Here is a 23263-nt window from a genome sequence, read left to right on the forward strand (position 1 = left end):
AATGAAGCTCTAAAATGCAATTGATAACTTTATGGTGAACAATTATTTATGTTATATTATTCACAGCAAAATACTAAAATCTTCTCATTAAAACATGTATTCTGCTAAATGACAATACAACTGATAATTAACCACAACAAAGGCATTACCTTACGGATATATGTTTTTTCCCTACAGCAATAGTCAAACTGATTAACAAAATAGCTTTTACATATTTGTGTTCATCACTTATATACTAATTTCTTCCTGTAAAAGTTAAGATTCTCCTTATGGAAGTTTAACTTTTTTGATTCTTTGGGGTTCTTACTGTGTTGTTTTTAAAAATCTCAGCTAATTCAATTTTTTTTTCAATAGATAATGTAAAAAATTAAAGTGACCAAAATTCTATAGAAAACTTGAAAGATTTTAGTCCTAAATTTGCAAAAAGTGAAAGTGGTACACAGTACATTATTAATCATATGTTCTTTGCTAATACACATTTGTAAACCTCAAGATTGTGTCATGAGGATTTAAACAGATTATTTTAACATATCCCTAAATCACTTATCAATGCTTATAACTAACTAAATACTCCAGATAGACCTATCTACCCAATGTAAACAAATCCACTTTGTATTTCACAAATACAGAATAACAAATTCTTCTTTTCAATGTGTGAAAATAACTTCATGTTTAAAAGGGGTCCCCTCTTAGGTCAAAAATGTAATTTATGGGTGCCTGGGTGTTTCAGTTCAGCTCAGGTCATGAACCTAGAGTCCTGGGATTGAGTTCCGCATCGGGCCAAGCAGGGAGCCTACTTCTCCCTCTGGCCCTCCCTCTTCTCATGTTCTGTTTTTCTCTTTCATTCTCTCTCTCAAATAAATAAATAAAATCTTTTTTTAAAAAAAAGTCTTAAAAAATGTAACTTATATGTAACACAGTGACTAAAATATTTTTAATTTTACAGATTTCTAGGCTTTGACTAAACGGTGACTTAAAATACAACACAAACAAAAATCTGCTTTAAATACTGAGAATGTCTGGTTCATGATGACTATAAGTTACAGGCACCCCTCAAACCAGGGCAAAAAACAAACAAACAAACTATACTTATAATAATTCTATGGTTTGTCTGCAAAACAGGAAGTACTCTCAGTAAACTAGAAAACATGAAGAACGCCTGAAATATCAAGAGCAGATAGAATTGGATTATAAAAGGAAAACTCAGTTCAAACATAAGCAAGAGAACACTTTTGAAATAAGGCAGAGATTGCAAAGGAAGTGCTCTCTATCTTGATTCCATTGGCCCAAACCTACCATGTTTGTGAGTAATATATAAGTGTTTATATATATCTAAAAATTTATATATAAATATATAAATATAAAAACATATATAATATAAAATATATGTATCTTGATCATCAAAATCCTTCATATGTAATAGCAGGGAAAAGGGAGAGGAAAACTGAAGTAAAATGCTTTATAAGGGCAACTCAAGATCTAAACTGATAACTAGCCAGTGACTGAAAAATTAAATATTCAAATTATTTAATAATAATATTGAAAAATGAAGTTTTTCAAGTGTGTTAAAATAAAATAATGACAATCCACTTTCTGTAAAATTGGAGTAGTGGTCTATTGGTTTAGAATAATCATTCCTTAAAAACAAACAGAATATCCTTATATCATATACATATCTAAGTGTGTATGTGTGTACATACACATATATATGCATGTGCACATACCTATCTGGACATATGTGAAGGCAATGAACATCTTAAAAGTAAGTAAGGAATTGTCAGGCAAAGATCTCAGAGAGTAGGGATGAATACCTGTGTACTTTGGCACTGCTTATCCCCAGCAGATATTTGGATCTGCCTAGCAGGTAACTGCTACGTAAATAAGCAAAAAATAATTTTGAAATGAACACATGATATTAAGTAGAGTGAGAGAACGGGACAAAGTCTTATTCATTCCACAGGCTTTGGCTGAGAAGATAAGTGTTAAATCTTAGGAATAAGGTTAAATCAGAAAGCATTCTTCCCAAACATAAAAATGCATCATCAATTTACTTCAGTCTTCTTTTTGGATTTAAGTGATCTAGTATTTCTAGTATCTAATCTCAGTGATAGTCAAAGGAAGATAATTGAGAATCTCAAATAACTCATTTTTTATTTAAAATTTCCAACACATAAGGAAATTAAACTACGTGATTATAAATTATGAAAAAAATGAGAACATTTAAGCATATGGATTTGGATAGGGAATATTTCAGCCATAAACTTTAAAATAACTAACAAGTGTGTAAAGAGCATCACAGGAGATAAAGAGAATGAGGGAAAAGCATTGCTTGAGATAATGGCAGAGAAAAGTAGCAAAACTAATGGAAGACATCAACCAAATAGTTCTAAAAATCAAGTGAAGAAACCATACAAAGAAAACCATACTGAGGCACTTCTAAAACAACTGAAAACCCAGAACAAAAAGAGTATCATAAAAGTAGTGGAGAAAATTAAAAAAAAAAAAAAAAAAGGTAGACGCTTAGGAAGATGGTGGAGAAAGAGGACTCTAAGCTTACCTCATCATCTGTTTATAATGAGGTATCACTCACATCCCAGTAATAAATTGAACAGTGACCAATGACTGGCAGAACAAACTCCACAACTAAATATAGAAAAGAACCCCAGCTGAAGAGATTAGGAAGGGCAGAATGGGTGGCCAGGAGTGTTAAGGTTAATGTAATGCATGAAATCAGCCATAATAGCTGGCATGCTAAAATGTAACAGAGAAACCTTTGGAGGTGAAGGTTTTGGAGCAGGGTGCAGGCCTTTGGAAAGCCAAGGCCTGCCTGACCACTCCGCCCTTGTAATGCCACTGGGAGTTGCCTTCCCTGAGGCTTTCTTAGCCCAAATAACTGCTCTGTGATTGGAAAGATGTATGCATTGTCCCTTAGGCTATGTTTAGCAGAACATGCAGATTAGCATATTTTATCTTTCCCATAAACAGATGCTCCAGTTTCAGTAAGACCCCTTGTCACACCTCAGGTGCTTGAGAAACACTGATAAGGATTTCTGATTATTACGGAATTACAATTAAAGCAGGAGTAAAGAAGAACAAAGGTTTTTGTGTCTTAGCATTGACTCCCTTGCCTTCTTCTCTCTTTAACAGGAAAGTTTAGAGTAATCTTTCATCCCTCAGTATAGGGATTGCTGGCCATTCCTGGCACAAGAGCTGTCTGCAGGAGGGAGGGAGCTGTGGTCAAGGAGAGGGGAAAGCACCAGAGAGCACAGGAGAAATGGATGATCCCCTTACATCTGGCCTTGAAAACTAGGTGGGATAAATTCCATAAATTTGTATAACCAGCAGGATTTGGATCTGGAGATGTTGAGCTTTAAAACTCAGCTGACTCAGCACTGGACAAGCAGAGAGGGCAAGTGACACCAGTCCCATCCCTAAAGAGACAACAGCTCAGGAAGAAGACACCTAACCTGCTAGCAGTGCATCCTACCTCCAAGTTCTGAGGATTTGTCCACCCCAAATCTACAGGCCTCAGCCCTAGGCTCAGTACAAATTTTGTTAACCCCACCGACTCCTCCACCCATATGCCCTGTACAAAGACTCCTTAGCCCCTGCCCAATTTGGCTACTGCATGCCTAGCTGCTGCTGTGCTTTCAGGGATCTGACCTAGGACTAGGTGCTCAGTGCAAATTTTGCTAACATACTGCCCTACCCTCAAGTCCTTTTGCAAACATACTGCCACAGAGCCAGACTACCTGGGTCTCATTAACACCACAGAGCATGCATACACCCTATAACAGGCAAAGAGTCAGTGCAGACATATGGACTGAAAGGAAAAGCAACTCAAACACAATAATAGGACACAAGAAACACATATAGTAGACTCCCCTTAAGTGCCAGGTTCTATGAAAAGGGGACATTGCATTTCAGGTCACTACAGGACTTCTTCCTCATAAAGTCACTACTTTGGAGATCAGAAAACAAAGCTGAATTTCATAACACACAGAAACAGACGCAGAAAGATAGACAAAATGAGGAGACAGAGAAATATGTCCCAAAGAAAAGAACAGGACAAAATCACAGCTAAAGATCTAAGCATAATAGAAATGAGTAATATGCCTATTGTAGAATTTAAAGTGTTGATCATAAAAATACTCACTGGACTTCAGAAAAGGGTATAGGACATCAGAGAGATCGACAAAGAGATAAAAAATAGCACATCAGAGATGAAGAACTCAACAAATAAAATTAAAAATACAACAGATAGAATAAATAATAGGCTACAGGAAGCAGAAGAATATATCAGTGGCCTGGAAGAATGAGTAAGGCAAAGCAATCAAGGTGACCAAGTAAGAGACAAACAAAGACGGTTTCATAAGGTATACTTAGAGAACTCACTGATTCCATCAAGTATAATAACATCACTTTATGGGGTTCCCAAAAGAAGACAGAAGGAGAGGAGAGGAAAAGGTGGGCAGAAAATTTATTTGGAGAAATAATCACTAAAACCTTCCTCAATCTGGAGAGGGAAACAGAGATTCTGATTCAGGAGGCACAGAGATCTCCCAACAAATTCAACCCAAAGAGGTACACACCATGACACAAAAACAGCAAAAAAAAAAAAAAAAAAAAAAAAAAAAAAATAGTGATAAAGAAAGAATTTTAAAGGCTGCAAGAAAAAAGAAGACAGTTACATACAAAAGAAACCCCATAAGTCTATCAGCACATTTTTCAGCAGAAACTTTGTAGGCCGGAAGGTAGTGACATGATGTATTCAAAGCACTGAAAGAGAAAAATCTGCAGCCAAGAATACTTTATCCAACAAGGCTATCAGTCAGAATAAAGAGATAGAAAGTTTTCCAGGAAATTAAAATTTAAAGAATTCATGACCAGTAAACCAGCCCTATAAACACCTGAAATGTAGACAGGAGAGCAGTAAAAATTGAATTCAAAGTTAAGCAACCATCAGCTTAATATACACTGCTATATGCAGAAGATGTTACGTATAAACTGAATGGTAACCACAAATTCAAAAAAAGTAAAAGATAATAAAAAAATATGGAGTAAGGAATCCAGGTATTTGATATGATATTTTACAACCTTTTATTTTGTGTTTCTCTTGACAGATTTTTATAGCTATACTTGATTTTTTTTTCCTTTTGTCCTTTTTCTTTTTCTTACTTTTACTTATGGTTTTGCACTCACAGAGTTGCTTTTAACCTTTCCTGTAAGGCTGGTTTACTGGACAGCAACATGCAAAAAGAATGAAACTGGACCACTTTCTTATACCATACCTGATAATAAACTCTAAATAAATTAAAGACCTAAATTTGAGATCTGAAAACACACAAATCCTACAGTAGAGCACAGGCAGTGATGTCTCTGACATCTACTATAGCAACATTTTTCTATGTTTCCTGAGGCAAGGGAAACAAAAACAAAAATAAACCATAAAAAAACAAAAATTGATCCAAATACATCAAAATAGAAAGTTTTTTCACAGTGAAGGAAACAATCAACAAAACTGAAAGACATCCCATGGAATGGGAAAAGAGACTTCCAAATGACATATCTCATAAAGGGTTAGTATCCAAAATGCACAAAAGAATTTATATACCTCACCATCCCCCCCCCCCAAAAAAAAAAAAACCAATTAAAAAATGGGCAGAAGACATGAATAGACATATCTTCAAAGAAGACAGAGATGGCCAACAGACACATAAGAAGATGCTCAACATCACTCCTCCGTGGACAAATGCAAATCAAAACTACAATGTGATATCACCGCATACTTGCCAGAATGGCTAAAATCCACAATACAAGAAACAACAAATGTTGATCAAGATGTAGAGAAGAACCCTGGCGTCCTTTTGGTAGGAATGAAAACTGGTGCAGCCACCATGGAAAACAGTACGGAGTTTCCTCAAAAAGTTAAAAATAGAAATGCCCTAGGATCCAGTAATTGTAGTACTGGGTATTTAACCCCAAAATACAAAAACACTAATTTAATGGAATACATGCATCTTTATGTTTATTGTAGCATTATATAGAACTACCAGACTATAGAAGAAGCCCATGTTTCCATCCACAGATGAATGGATAAAGAAGAGTGGTATGTATACACACACACACACACACACACACACACACAATGGAATAGTGTTCAGTTATGAAAAAGAACAAAATCTTGTCACTTGCAAAGACATAGATAGAGCTAGAATATATATGTCAGCCAGAGAAAGTAGGTTAGTCAGAGGAAGACGAATAACACACTATTTCACTCATATATGGAATTTAAGAAATGAAACAAATGAGCAAAGGGGAAAAAAAGAGAAAAGAGTCAAATCAAGAAACAGTAACTATAAAGAACAAACTGAGGATTACCAGAGGGGTGGTAGGTGGGGTGATGGGTGAAATAGGTGATGGGAATTAAGGAGTGCACTTGTGATGATCACTGGGTGATATATGGAGTTGTTGAATTGCTATACTGTATATCTAAAACTGCAACACTGTATATTAACTATACTGAAATTAAAATAAAATAAATTTCAGGTCAAAAGAGCAACAATAAGACTGAAGGCTGAATTTTCAACACAAACAACAGAGGGCAAAGGACAAGAGGATAAATGTTATAGTTACTATACCAAAATGAAAACTAATTTCCATTTTGAGATGCTCTATCCAACAAATTTCAAACACAGAATTTATATGCAGCAAAAATGCCATCTAAAAAAGAAGCTGAAAGAAATTCCGAAGAACAAAAATTGAGATAATTTATCATAAGCATAGCAACAATCCAGCATTAAAGTGTTTTTTCTCAAGTAGAACATAAATGATTTTGGATAAAGTCTTGTAGATACAGGAAGAAATAAAGAACAATATAAGAAGGGCATGCATAAGGAAAACTATAAATAAATATTAAGCATCTGAAAACAATTGTTGACTGAAAGAGAATGAAAGAAATTGAAAGAATGAAAAAATATATACTATGATTTTATTAATAAAAGAAATTCACTTTTCCTAATGTTCACTATATGAATAAAAGTAAACATTGTGATCCAATGAATTGTTAGAGAAAAAGGGCAACAGGCTATTGAAAAATAATTGAATCAAATAATCAGAAATCAAAGAAGAAAAGACAAAAAGACAAATCTGTATGTATATGGTAGATATTAGCCTTTCAAATGCATACAAAATCACCATAATCACCTATATCCTGAGACATAAAAGATACCTCTCCAAATTCCAAAGGCTTGACTCATTAAATAACAGAAAAATTCAGCTACAATAAAAGATTATACTAAATCATTTTATTCTTGGAAATCAGGAAATCATGCCTAATTATTCATTGCCCAAAATAAAAACCCAAATGAAAATGGAAAATAATTAACCAAAAGTAACTGCAATTTTGTAAGTTAGTATAATTCAAAAAACTACAGAAAAAGGTTAATATTGTAATATAACAAAACTTAAGAGCTAAAACTAGAGCTGTAATAAGGCAGAAATTTGATTCTAAATGTTTTCAATTAGATGAAAAGTTTCCAATTATATAATTATCTGTCTCTAAAATAGAAAGATGAGAGTGAATATAACTCAAGGATATTAGAAGACCTAACATATAGAGAAGCAAAGTTAATGTTAAAAAAAACTCAGCACTGACAAAAATTACTTTTTATCTTTGTGTCTTTATAAAGATCAATTAAATTGTTAAGATTTTTGTATGTCTATCTTTTAAAAAAAAGAATTTGCAACATCAATTTCAAAAGGAAACAATGAAAGGAACATTATGAATTTATGAATATTAGAAAGAATCTAAGATATTATTAACAATTATAAAGTACTAATATATTTGAAAGAGATGAAGTGAAGAAAAAAATGCATGAGTTTGATTTGCAAATTGTACAGGAAAGAAAAGAAAATCTAACTAGTGTTTTAAAGAGCTTAGTTTATAATTAAAATCTTTCCCACATAGAAACATGTAGGCCATAGAGCTCTAGTAGTAGACTGTATCAGATGTTGAAGGAAAAGATGAAATAGATTTGACACAAACTCTTCCAGAGGAAGAAAGAAATGCAGATAGATCTAATTGTGATATGAGGGATATCAACATCTGACAAAGACATTAAAAGAAAGGAAAATTATAAAATCCGTTCACCTTTGTGTAAACTCCTAAACCAAAATTAGCACGAGAAATCCAACAAGACTTAAAACATGTATTCCATCATGTTGCAATTTGGCTGATTCCAAAGTTAATTTAATTTTATAAATTGAATACAGTTCAAAACAAAACTAGATAAAAAGGAGAAAAACACAAATTAATAATTTTTAAGGAAGACAATTCACTATCTATGATTAAATGTTTTTGTACACTAACCTATGTTGCATTTCTTAATTTTAAACAGAGTATCTACCAAAATTTTTTAAACAAAGAAAATATTAGCTGTTTTTTATTTTTAATTTTTTTGAAGATTTAACTTACTTAAATAAATAAATAAATAAAGAGAGAGAGAGACAGAGAGAGAGGGAATACAGAAAGAGAGAGAGAGAGAGAGAGAGAGAGGGAGAAGGAGCAGGCTTCCCGCTGAGCAGGGAGCCCAATGTGGGGGCTCAATCCCAGGACCCCAGGATCATGACCTGAGCCAAAGGCAGACGCTTTAAGGACTGAGCCACCAGGAGCCCCTAGCTTTAATTTTTAAATCTTGAAATTGTTTCCTCTTTTCTAAAGGACATCCATCATCTGCACATGTATTCAATATTAAAATAATTTTTAAATTTTTTCATTTAAACTCAGTTAACACATAGTATATTGTTAATTTCAGTGGTAGAATTTAGTGACTCATCCCACTGCATGTAACACCTAATGCTCATTAAATCAAGTGCCCTCCTTAATGCTCATCACCCGGTTACCCCATCCTCCCCACCTATCTCCCCTCCAGCAACCCTCAGTTTGTTTCCTAGAGTTAACAGTCTTTTATGGATTGCCTCTTTCTTTCTTTTTATCTTACACTCCCAGCTATCTACAATTAGACAAGAAAAAGAAGTACACATACAATGCTGGAAAGCAAAAAACAATAAGAGCATCAAAATTTATGAAAATGTGGTTATTCTCAGATGATGAGATTGTGTTGCAGAAAATAGAAAAGTTTACATATTACCTATAAAAATCAATATGTGAATTCATCAAGACTCCTAAGTAGAAAAATTCAATGTATAAAAATTAACTTTATACTATATTTTAGCAGCAGGAGTATATACACTACATACACATACCATACTTATGTGTGTGTGTGTGTGTGTGTGTGTGTGTGTGCAGACACACAGACATATAAAGTTTTACACATAAATAGCATATGTACAAATTTAGATAAATAATATATATATACACACACACATACACATACACAGATTACATACTTCTTTCATATACATACATATGCAGTCCTGAGAGATATTAAGAAAATTTAAAAAAAAAAAAAAAACTCTCTTGATGGGATGTTGATTTTGCAGTTAAGAATGTTGAGATACCCAGGTTGTAATTCAGGCTGCCACCTCTCAAGATGGCAGTGACCTGAGTGATGGATATCAACATGTTCTTTAGATGTATAATAAATTGAAATAAGTTAAATTCTGGTTCTGTATTTGCTGCATTTTTTTTTCAATTAAAAAAAAAAACTCTTACTAGGAACAAGAATCTTCTAAACCACTGAAAATTATACCTTACTTTATTTGTTTCTTATCAGTAAAGGAAAAAAAAAATCACTGAATCAAAGCCTAAGAAGTTTCTACCTGATTTCTTTACAATTATGCCTATTCACTGTACACAAATTCTGTTGAAGAATCTGGATTTCTCCACTGATTGTATTTTGAAATTATGACTTGTTGGTTGAAATGTCTGTGGTGCTGCATAAGAAAAATGTAGTATAATAAACCATATATTCAAGCAAAGATTAAGTACTGATATTACAAAAATTGAGGTTAAATATTTGGCATTTCTAGGGAAACAGACTGACTATGGAAAAGAAAATTTTCTTTAAAATGAGCAATATGAGTAATTCTGACTCTTATTACTAACAATTGCTAAGATCTGTTCTGTTTCCTTACTTTTATCTGGACTTTTGCTTTCCTTCTCTCTGTTGGATTTGGTTTGCTTAATTTGGATTCTATTCCAGTTTCTCCTTAATGTGAAGATTGTTCTAGAAGCTAACCTTGATTTATTAGTTTTGAGGTTTGTTGGGCCTAGATTGCTTCATCTCATTTATATATTACTGGAACCTGTTGCATTCTTCTATTATTGGAGTGGACAAAATCTTCTTGCTTTTGTTGTCCTTAGATTCTTTTTCCATATTTTCCTTTCAGTAACTGTTGGCTGTTTTGAAGTTCTCAAGTCCATTTGTTGATCCACTGATTTCTTGTGCATTTTCATGTTCCACTGTTGATATTACACCAGTCTAGAGGCTGCCAGTAGTTTGTTCCTATTTGATGACATATTGAATTCTTTGTCACCTAGAGTCTTTGTCACCTAGTTGTTTTGTTTTGTAAATTTTGTCTTTGCAATTGTTTTCCTACCCTATTTGAGCTCATTGTTCCTATGAGGTGTGCAGAAATATTCAAAATCCTGACCACTATGTCTTCTTCTCAGAATCTCCCACAATGAGGAATATATATATTTTTAAAAAGTTGAAACTGCAACATCCAATAAAATAGTCTCTAGACGCATATGATTAAGTAGGTTTAAATTTAAATGAAATGAAATTAAAGTAATAATTTATCAGTCACACTAGCCATGTTTCAAGTTCTCAATAGTCACCAGGAGCTAGTAAGTGTCCTAATGTTGTTGTTGTCATTACTATTATTGTTGTTGTTGTTTTACAAATAAAGATACTGAGGACAAATCCACAAACCCGTGGATAGTAACCTGGCCTAGATTGTAAGTGGCACATTTGATATGATAAGCTTGTTTTGTTCTACTTTGCAGTCTTTTCATCCAATAAAGAAATTCAGCTATCAAAACCTTATACTTACATTTGAAAATAAAGTTCAATTCCTTTGTGCTAATTCTGTTGTCAATTTATCATCTGCAATGACCAATTTATAATTTAAAATAATATTCTAATAATATTCTGATGTGTCCTTTGGAAAAGGACTATTCTATGGAGATACTTAGTGGTCTTACTCAGGATAAATATTGCTTTTACCACCCTCCTTATTCCTACCCCTACCACCAGTTTAAAATTTGTAACTTAGTTTGCTAGTATAAATTTCTCTAGAGCAAGAAGCTTCCCTAGAATCTGATAGTCTTAAGTAAATGGCGGGGAGAAGGAGTTCAGAAACATGAAAATAGAAGGGCTTCATCACAGATGTTGGCAACTCACTTAAAATGCATCAAGTCTCTAAGGTCAATCTTGAAAGAAATGATGATGTGTTCAAAGTCAGTGTGACCAATTCTGAGGTCATATTTTCATAAGGTAGTCAATTAAATATTCCAAGGTGTTCTTTTTAAAAGTTCATTTGAGAGAGCTCTTTTTAAAATGATCAAATATCGGAAGTATTTTTGTCTTCTCCAACTTAGAGAGTTCAAGCTAACACATATTCATTTGTTATTTTTATTTCTGTGTTTGATTATATGAAGCCTATAAATTCATTCTGAATAATCATCTATTATTCATGTATGTATGCACAGATTGTGCAATATATTTTATGTATATAATTCTAGGCCTTAGAGTATGACAGTGAAAAAAATTATACCATTATAGATGCAATTCATGTACATTAATACATTAGAAATCAAAGTAGTAAGATAGCTCATTCTAGGTCAGAAGTATTTTTTTTCAAAAATGTGTTTTATCAGAATATTGATATTTAAGATATTTATCAAAGAAAAAACAAAATTTGATGAGGATGTCCAGAAAGATAAAAGCTAATTAATCTGTGTTTACTTTCAAAGTATTATAGAAGTAAAGCTCTAAATCATTTTAATTGAATAACATTCCTTTAAAAGATTTTATTTATTTATTTAGGTGTCAGAGAGAGAGAGAGAGAGAGAGCCCACAAGCAAGGGGAGCTGCAGGCAGAGGGAGAAGCAGACTTCCCACCGACCAAGGAGCCTGATGCAGCCCTTGATCCCAGGACCCTGGGATCATGACCTGAGCAGAAGGCAGACACTTAATCCACTGAGCCTCCCGGGCATCCCTAATTGAATAACATTTTATACCAAAATGAGCTTTGAATATTTTTTTGGCATTATCATAGGGAAAAAAATCTATTTTCTTTTGTCACTTGTTATGAAAATCCCAGTTTAAATATAGTAAGAACCAAATTATTTTAAAACTATAATTGGTGATTGCAGATGATATTTTTGCTGAATGTGTTTAATAAATAGAAATATAAGAACTGGACCTACAAGGAAAGGGTTGGTGCTCAGTAAAGAATAAATTTGTGGAAAGCATAACTGAAGGAGCAGTCATTTTGATAATCCAAAAATTCTGTAAAAATTTTATATTTTGAGAATATAAAAATAAGCTATTGAATTGGTTTATTATTACTATTTTTTACATTAGAAGTAAAGTCAGAAAATCATAAAAATGATTAAAAAATAGAGTTTCGTTGTTTTTACATTATGAAATACAGGGAAGCATAGAGAAATAAATTACACCAGAATATTTTTAATGTTTTGATTGCAACTCACACCAAGGAAAGTCTAATAAAGTGTGATCATTTCATAAAAAGAATGAAATAGTTAACATTTACAAAATAGTTACTAAAGCTTAAAAAAATAATAAAATAATTAATGTTTATAAATTAACTACTAAAACTGGGATGCCCTCTCTTCACTTATTTATTTCACAATACCAGGAAGAATACTCCTTTAATTGTCATGGAATGAGCAAGAATCCTTTCTTATTTATCCTTTGGATGTTTTCCTTTTGAAAGCTAAAACAGTAACATGCGATTTAAGAAATAAGATAGTGCTCAATAACTTTTAGCTATGCTCTTCAAAGTATATAAATGTGGGTTAAATATACTGTACCTCTTTTCCATGTCCATATGTTGTTTTACTTAATGTACAATTCACTAACTTAACAAAAAACTCTTTAAATGGAGGAAATACAAATGGCAAATTATACAAAATGATTATTAAACAGTTAACTCTGTGTTTCTCTGACATTTACAATTAGATTTCCATGGTAAAAAATACATTAGTGGGTTTTTTGGGTTTTTTTTTACATTTTATCAATTTTTATTGTATTAATAGCATTTCTGCAGTAAGTCCGGGTGTTAGAAATAATATAACAAAGGTGTAAGAATATGTAATTTCTGTACTGTTCAAAAATCTGTTTAATGGAGTTTCAAATCATCTACAAAACATCCAACAAAAAAAACTAAGTCCCCCCAACCCCCCGCTCCGCAAAGTTAGCATAAAGACATTCTAGACATCTAGGAATACCAGGGTCAAAGAACAAAAAGTACTCTTCCACTTCCCCATCAAAAGTCTATTCTTTTATCTCTGAGACAGAGTAGGACCTGAAGCATTCTGCAGCTACCCCTGAGTTAGTCCATTGTGCTTTTTGGCTTTTCATTTTTTTTCTAACCTAACTGAATTGATGTTTACTTACAAGCTGTTTTTTTCCTAATATATCTTGACTTTTGACTGACAGCAAGTTTATTCAGTATCTGAACTTGAATGGCATTGAACGCTTCAGATACTCTTTTCTCTTGCCAGGTTTCTTCTTGGAAGAAGACAAGGAATCTCTGACTGTTGATTCTGAGGGAAGTGCTTTCTATGCACATGTGATTTTTACCCATTGAAATGCATGACAAATGTTGAATAAATAATTTCTTCAGATACAATGTATGCATTTGTTTAACGTATACGAACGGCACTCTGAAACCTCTAATATTGTTATGGTTCTTGAGCATGTTTATGTTCAAATGAAGCATACTTGGCCAATCTCAGAAAACTGTTTCTTTAACCTCAAAAGCTTGACTACAGCCAATGAAAGCAAGGTAATTCACAATAAATAGTGAATCTCCATTCTGACACTTCTATTTGTTCTACAGTATTAAACTTCCCTTTTTCATTTTACTTTTTAAAGTAGAGTTATAGAAAGGTTTGCACAGTTAAAATTCCCCACGAACAATAGCTCTAAAATAAGAATATAAAAAAAAACCAAAACAACAAAACAGGAAGTTTAAGCATACTTCCCTATAGCACAAGTAAATCAGCAAGTAGATTAGCACTTAATGTGACAGATCCCTATCTGTCTATTGTGCTTTAGAGCAAGGGTACTTTAAGTCGGGGTTATTTTTTGGTGCATTTTACGCAGAAATATCTCTGGAATTCACATATTTTAACAAGAAGTGAAAACAGTAACCTCTGTTAATATGGATCTTTCTGCCAACTTTATATAATTCTTAGAGGACACAGCATTGTGAATCTTCACAAAGAACATTCTGTATGCAGCATTCGACAGAATTCATTTGAAGAAGGAATACCCTTCTAAAGGAGAATCAGTGGAGATTATTCTTCACCTGAACACTGTAAAACAGTGGATTAAAGAATGGGAGAAAAACATTTCACATTAGTGTTCATATTTTCATATGTCTCACTTCTGGATTTTACTGCACGATCTCTAAGTTCCAACTACTTTACTAGCAGCATGGAGACTTTATGAGTAAATGGGTCTCTGAGATGTGATCCTTACATTTTCATTTTGTACTGGAAAGTAGTATCTCATATTTTTTAATAAATAATCATTCACTCAAAGTATAGTGTGCAAATGCTCCTGTTACAGTTTTAAATGTGTCCCCCAGAATCCACATGTAGAAGCCCTAACCACCAAAGTAATTATATTTGGACAGAGAACCATTAAATAAGGTCATAATAGTCCAAAAGGTCCACATAAGAAGAGACAGAAGCTGCACTTACACAGAGAAAGGCCCATGGAGCACACAGTGAGAAGGTAATTACCTGCAAGCCAAAAAGAAAGGCCTCACAAGAAACCAAGCTTGCAGCTCGACCTGTAGCATACAGAACTGTGCAAAAATAAATTTGTTGTTTAAGCCGCACATTCTGTGGTATTTTGTTATGGCGGTGCTAGAAGAGTAATATGATTCCCAAAGAGAAACTGAAGTATATATAAACACTTTTGTTTCTCTGAATTTGTTTTTAACATTTCCCTTATAATTGATCAGTTTCATTTATTCACTTAGACTAAATGCTACAGAGCTATGTCCAAACAATACAGAAATCAAGATGACTTTTCAAGTAAGAGAAGGGGAGATAAAATTTTATCTTACTAGATTATTTTCTTTAATTTACTAATAATGTCCATCTCAAAAATCTCAGAGGTGGTAAAGCTGCTTTTTTCCTACTTACAAAACAGTTGTTATTTACATAGTTATTAGTGCTATTTTAGAATATCTTGAAAGGAAAACAAAAATCCTTTACTCAGTTGTTTGTCTATTTTAGTAAAATCTTTAATCTAAATCCATTCTTATAAATATTATATAATTTCTTCATTCAGTTTTTAATGAAGACAGTGAAGTGATTCACTAAATTACATTAAGTTAATCATCTCTCTCCAAATGAACATCTCTACAAATGCAAAGCACCGTAACTATTCCCACATACTTCTGCTGCATCTGTTAATGGCAAAGGACTTGGAGAGTGAGGAAGAGACTCCGATTCAACCTGAATTATTTCCGAAGTAGTGGTAGTTTTTCTATTGATAATTAAATACTGGCTTTATAAAAAAAGTTGATAGTACATTAAGTAGTTATTTTCCTGTTTTTTATCTTAGTTATTTATAATATTTATTATTTAGAGAATTTATATATTAGTATATATTAGTTACTAAAAATTACATAGTCTCCATCATTCTGGATTTTAAAAATACAATGAGGAAGACAGACAATTTAAGAGAATATAAATATATGACTAGCATAAATTAAGGGAGCAAGTTTTAATGTCAAGATCAGACATGGGATGAAGGTGTTGCCTCCCTGTTATTCAGAATGAAATCACATATTAAGGAGGAGGAGGCACACCTTGAGGAAGAGACAAGAAAGCTGAGGGAAATATCATTTATGAAAAGCCAACATGGGGAACAGCTGGCCCTTTTCAAGAAACAGAAGGGAAGTCAGGAGACCAAGACAGCAGAGAACAAAGGGAAGAACACTGAAAATAAAACTTAAGATGCAGTGATGAGCAAGGCCTCCGCATGTGGCTCAGAGTCCTCAAAAAGAAAGTAAAATGAGAGGCAAAATTTTAAAAGCACATCACTGCCAGGGGACTGGATGAGGAATCTTTTCTCTCAGGACAGAACACTCAGAATGTCAATAAAAGAAAAATAAAGACTTTGTTAGATCTTCCAAAATTTTAATTAACAACTGATAGACAATTAGATTTCCTATAGTTTAGCTTCAGTTGTCTCTCATTGATTGTCTACATGATAAAAAGGAAGAGGAGGGGGGAGGGGGAAGGGCAGAAAGCAGGGAAAATAAATGAAGCATGACAGTGTTCCGTAAGGTAACTGATCACAGAGCATTAAAGCCAGAGATGATACCAAACGTTTTATGGATTCTATGTTAGCAAAAACAGCTTCTTGCTCTACAGCTTCCATAGTATAAAGGATCTCTCTAAAATAAATTGCAATTTCCCTAGGAGAGAAAAAGGAGTTCTAATGCATGTTCACTGTAGCTTAGCATAAAGCACACCATCTGGTGCTTGCTTTTTATTTGGCAATGATCTATAATGACATATTATAACAGATTTTATCTTTTAATTACTAAGTAGCAAAAGTGATTCTGCTCTCAAATTCAACAGAGCAAAATAAAACAGTTACAGAAATGGGAAAAGTGTTCCTTAAGAATTGAAAAATTACTTTAGAATTCATAAGTCTGTTTTGTACAATATTACTATTACTCATCGGTATATAAATTTATAGCAAAGGTTTAGAACATTTCTTACTGCCTGCATTTCCATTTTTTAATTTGTTTTCCTGGTGGCAAAGTCCTTACTATGTGTTAAGGGTAAAACACTAAAATAGGAATCTAGCAAAAGACCTAAGAGTTGCTTTATTTTTTTTTTAATTTATGTAGATGCGATTTCTTAATAAGGCTGCATCTCTGTGTCAGAACACGGATAACAAAACACAATTCCAAATGTGTATTTTCCCCTTAGACATATCAAAATGTGAAAGAATGTGAAGAATCAAATTAGAAATGGGTAACAGATGATATCAAGACAGATGATCCAAATGGTCCCTCCTCAGGAACATCTTTAAAAAACCATTTTGATCAACTAAACCTCTCAGAGCCCTGGAGGTTTGCTGTTTTATCAGAAGTAATATATAGGTTGGAAATAGATTTTCTTCACATGAAACTGGATGGCTGGAGGAACATTCATAGGAACACAGGTCAACATTTTCACTCTTTTAAAAGACATCAGTGACATTGATGGGTACCGTATCTGCTAGAAGTTGTCACTTGCAGGTTCAAGGCAAAGTAATTTTGTCCCCTTAAACCTTTAAGTTTAAAAGACTGAAAGAGAAATCATAAAGTTATACAGACAAGTAGAAGGGGTTTTCAAAAATTACATGTCCAATCAAGCTTAATTTGCTCTGAATCTATGTATTGTAACAGCACACTCCAGAATACAATTTAAAAACTTTTTAAATATTTTTTACATTAGAGCTGAAAAAGATAAACACTTTCACCAGACTACGAATCAAACAGCAAGCTGGGAATAAGATATTGCTGCTTGTTCTGGGATTATGGAGATACACCTTTAATCTAATTTAGCCATTGTTTATCAGATGGCACTTCTTTTTCATTTATCTGAATCTATTTGTGATTTTCTTCTTGGTCATAGAACTCCCAGTGCTCATTCTGGGTACAAAACAATTTACAGTGAGAACAGTATTGTCTATCCTCCTTAGGAGCTAGGTATAATCAAAACACCAACTTCTATTCAAAGCAAAGTAAGCAGGTTACCTCAATTACAAAATAACAAATCATTTTATTCACATTCAGAATATAAGTCTTATGATCATGAACTAGCATAACACTGTGAATAATTTTTTTTTTCTATATTGTGAAATCAGTTGACTAGAGTCAAGATGAAGAAGGGCAACCAAAATTGTTTTGACCTAAACAATATCACGGATACATTTTTAAAAATCTGTTGTTTCCCCTAATCATAAACAAGAATAATCTATGCTTGGGATTACTGTACTATTTAATTTTCATTTGACAGTAAGTAATCAGTCACCAAATATTCTAATCTCTTAAAAACAGATATTCAATCCTGTGGAAGAGAAGACAAACACTTCAACATGTATTTTTCACTTAGTATTTTAAAAATACAACTACCCTTGAAGCTAGGTGTGACCAGCCACAGGACTTAGGCTCTGAGATGTAAATGGAAATAATGGGATCAACTTCCTAAAAAGGAACTGCCTTTCCCTCCACATATTTGCCTTTTCCTCTTTCCTAAAAAGTGGTAAGAGCAAGATCAGTCTCCCTGGAGTCAGATACAGAAGGCACATTTTAAACCTGGCAAAACCACTTCACTAACCCTTGACCACTTAGCCAGTAGCCAGAGGACAAAAACTGTGTTTTCCTTGAGCTACTTCATTTGTAGCAGCTTTTCCTCAGAAGAAGAAGAAGAAGAAGAAGGGAAAAAAGAAAACGAAAAGAAAAGAAAAATAATCTGAAAAGCCAAATATGTAATTCTTGTAATTTTGCAAATTCAGTTTCCCAGTAACCATGGAAAAATTCATTCAGGTTAATTTTAAAATTAATGTCCAGGACTTCTACAAACTTTCTCCATTGCAAAAATTCTTTTTATGTGTTTTGTTTGAAATTATCTTTATTTTACCTTCAGTATTGAAACTGTTTTAAAATAATTACAAAAAATTTCAAAGATAGTATACAGAACGGGCTCCGATGTTCCCTTCCTTTAGCCTCCCCTAATGTTACCATCTTATACAATTACTGAAACTGGGAAATTAACATTGCTATAATATTACTTAATAGTCTATGCACCTTCTTTGCATTTGTCTATTATCCTGCTAATGTCTTTTTTTAATTTTAATTTTATTTTTTAAATTTCCATTGCAGAATTTTTAAATCTGTCACAAATGTAATGATCTGCCCTTTAAAAATAAATAATAGATATCAATTAATATCTGAATTACATAGTAATGTGTTAGTCTTTTATGAAGGTAATATTTTCTTAAAGTATATTTGATATTTAATATAAGATCTTAATGCAACAAAAGTATTGCATATTGAATTATTCTGAATTCTTACATTTTTAGATTTATATCACAGATAAAAGCAAAACACAACATAAATCTAATTGAAAACCATACTTTCCAAGGTATATAAATATATGTAATTAAAGCAAAAATAAGTAGATCAATCATATATATATACTTTATTAGTAGTGGTTACTACTAATGAGTATTAATTATTTCTACCACTAATATTAAAATCAGATTTAAGTATCAACTTACATTTTCTATTTGAATATGTGTGTCTTAGGTGTAAGTTATCATCTCCAGAAAATAAATTGCAATTTTAGTAATGTGTCCCTTAAGAGAAAGCATTTTAAGGATTCTAATAATATATATTCGAATACCATTTTTAATAGTTACCGACACTATCAGACACTTGATATTTTTCCTTCTGTTTCAATGGTTATTTTTTCCTTCTCATTACTAATTTTGTGCATTTGTGCTTTCATTCATGTTTGTCTTCATTAAGTTACCACATGGTTTATCTTTTTAATTTTTTTCAAATAAGTAATATTTGAGATACGAATATATTAAATGGTTCTATCTCTATTTTCTATCTCACTTTCTGTCTTTATTTACTTCTTAATTTTGCTTTTTTTCATGTACCTTTTCTTTTTTAGCATAGTAAACCAAGAACAGAATTTATTTTTAAATTTTAAAATTTTTATTGCGATTTCTTATTTTCCTGTCTCCTATTCCAAGAAATTTCTCTGGCTCCTAAAATTTATTTTATAGCATTTGAATTCTGGGTGATGGACATTAAGGAGGGCACATGATATAATGAGCACTGGGTGTTATATAAGACTAATGACTCACTGAACTCTACCTTTGAAACTAATAATACACTATACGTTAATTGAATTTAAATTTTGAAAAAGAATAAATAAATAATTTTTTGAGGCTTTTACCTCCTTGATTATTAATTCTAAAGGAAAGTAGCTTAAGGGTAAGGATACAGATAATACCTATGTACCTTTTACCCAGATTCACCTGTTTTCCACATTTTACCCATTTGCTTGCTTGCTTTATCCTCTCTATTTTTTTCTTTCATGTGCCTATATGTATTTATCAACATTTATTATGTTTCATGTTTTCATTCAAATTTATTCCTCCTTGATGAACTTGCAGTTTTATATTCATTTCTGATCAGACTTTATCAGTTCTTTCATTCCTTTCCTTGGCTCAACCAAGTTTGTTTTATTTCTTTCTGTTTTTTTAACATTATATTTTAGATTTTGAATTTCTGATTCAACATGGTTTTTCAAATCCACAAATGTTTGATTTAAGATATGTAGTATGGGAACTCCTGGGTGGCTCAGTCAGTTAAGCCATGGCCTTCAGTTCAGGTCATGATCCCAGGGTCCTGGGGTCCAGCCTGATTCAGGCTCCCTGCTGTGGGGGAAGCCTGCTTCTCCTTCTGCCTGCCACTCCCTCTGCTTGTGCTCTCTCTTTCTCTAGCAAATAAATAAATAGAATCTTTAAAAAAAAAAAAAAAAAAAAAAAAAGATATGTAGTATGCTTTCAAGTGTCCTGTTAGAGTTTTTTTGTTTGCTCTACCATTTTTTAGTGTTTTTGGCAGAATTCTTGCCAGCCGAATGGTATGGCATCACATTTTAAAAAATGTAATTTTGTCACAGTTTTCAAAGAAGAGGAGTGTTTGATTCCCTGCATCTTTGTGGGCAAGGACTGGCAACCTGTTAAACTATATAAGAATCCTGGTTCAAAAGCACCCACTTCTGTCTCTGTAATCAAGAATGGTTCTTCACTAGATTTTTTTTTTTTTTTTTTTTTTTTAAGGGGGAGTGAAGAAATGAAGGGATGGGTGGTATGTCTTGATTTTTTAAAAATAACTTTTGGGGGCATCTGGGTGGCTCAGATGCTTAAGTGTCTGCCTTCCTCTCTGGTCATGACCTCTAGGCCCTGGTATTGAGCCCCATGTTGGGCTCCCTACTCAGTGGGGAGTCTGCTTCTCCCTCTCCCTCCGCCTCTACCTGCTGCTTCCCCTGCTTGTGCTCTCTCTTTCTCTCTCAAATGAATAAATAAAGTCTTTTAAAAAATCACTTTTGCCTTGAAATATCTTGGATTTTACCACTTTATTCTTTTTCCTTTTAACATGCTGATTCCAAAAAAATCTCTTTCTCTTTCTATTCTCTTCCCCTTCCCTCCACCTTCTCCAGCGCATATTCTTAGCATCCAACATGTTCTTACAGATCTTGTCCCTGTAATCTCCAGTTTCACATATTAAGTGATCTTTCTGATAATGGTTTGAGATTAATTTTAGATTCCACTGGCTGCCCTCTCTCTTCCATGCATTTTTTTTCCTGGAATTTCCTTTGTACTTCCCAAAGGATCACAACTGTGAGTTTGTTAGCTTGTTTCTTTGCTTGGCCCATGAGTAATCTGAAATTTGGATTATGTTTAGGTATGATGAGGGTATAGATTTTAAATAATTGCCTTTGTTCTTATTTATTATCATTGTGCTTTAACCGAGAAGTTGAATTTTTGGAACTATAGGCATCATGGCCTCAGTTACTGAGAACTGCCAATTTGCTAGCTGTTTTAGCTATATGGGGAAAAAATGGGAAGCTGGACTTGGATGTCAGGAATTGTAGAAATAGGTTTAATTTCTCTTCTTTGTTTCATTTTTCTTCTCAAATAGTGTATTGTGAGCAGAAGCTCTTAGAGCTAAGGACATGGATTAATCTCAGACTGACAGCAGATTGGCTGTACTTTGGATTCCCAACAGGGGCTTTGCAGAAGGAGAAGGTGAGGATAAAATAAAAATAAGATATATTTTAAGTTACAGGGTTTTAGTTTCACAAATATATATGTTTATGTGTGTTTGTGTGTATATACATGTATATCAGTATGCTTATGTATATATGCATTTACAAAATATATATTAAATATAGGGTCTCTAGTTTCCTTCATAATTACTTCTCTGAACATTCTCAAAAGAACAAAAGCAGTATTTTTCACAATTCATTTCTTAGATTAAGTATTAAAATAGTCTGTAGAATGAGTGCAAGTACTCTCCTAATGCTTCAAGTCTATAAACAACTACTTTTAGAAGCACATGCCCATTATTCCCACTCACTGTATAAATAAGGTTCCAGAAAAGAAACATGTGGCGCATTGAAACTGGGTGCTTTGAGGAGTTTAAGAGATAACTACTGATTCATGAGGAAGGATTAAGGAGACCTACAAAGGATAATACAGTACACAAAGAGATTGTAAGAATAGGAAGACTTTATAGTATGTAGGCAAATAAGAGCTCTATGGGTTAGATTGCCTGACACAGCTATGGTTCTTAGTAGAGAGAAACAGCAAAAGCAAACAAACAAATAAACAAACATGAACTATTTCCATATCAGGAAGAGAAACAGGAAAATAACTAACCCAAATCCAGTATTCTCCCTTCTTTCCTTGTTCCCCATCTCCTGCTGGTTCCTCTGAGTCAAATCAAATAAGAAACTGGAGGGCAAAGTAGCATGTTGATGTAGTTCATACAATCAATATCCTGAGGGAGAAGTAGATCTAGCGGACAAATGGAAGAGATCCAGTATAGCCACAGAAGTTCATATTATCATGAAAGAGCTTACTGTGAATATCATAACAACACCAAACAAAATAAAAGCTCTGGTCAGAAGAAAACTTTGTAATAAAGCAAGCATTATACTTTCCCATGTTGTACCAATGAATATTACCATCAGATTTACTTTACATTTTCATTCTTTTCTCTTCTGAACAACTTCTATCCAATATTCCTTTAAATTTATGACTGAACACAGCATACTCATTTGCAAGCTAATAGGGCTGGTGATAGGCAATATATGTTTAGAATTGGAAAAAGAAACTCTGCAATAACAGTACACTAAAACCAGTTTAAAATTTCCCATTTTACTATGAAAAGAATAACTTCAACAGTGTGAATATATTTGGAATTTGTTTTGCTGGTCATTCAG

The sequence above is a fragment of the Mustela nivalis genome (genome assembly GCF_964662115.1).
Source record: "Mustela nivalis genome assembly, chromosome: 3".
Lineage (NCBI taxonomy): Eukaryota > Metazoa > Chordata > Mammalia > Carnivora > Mustelidae > Mustela > Mustela nivalis.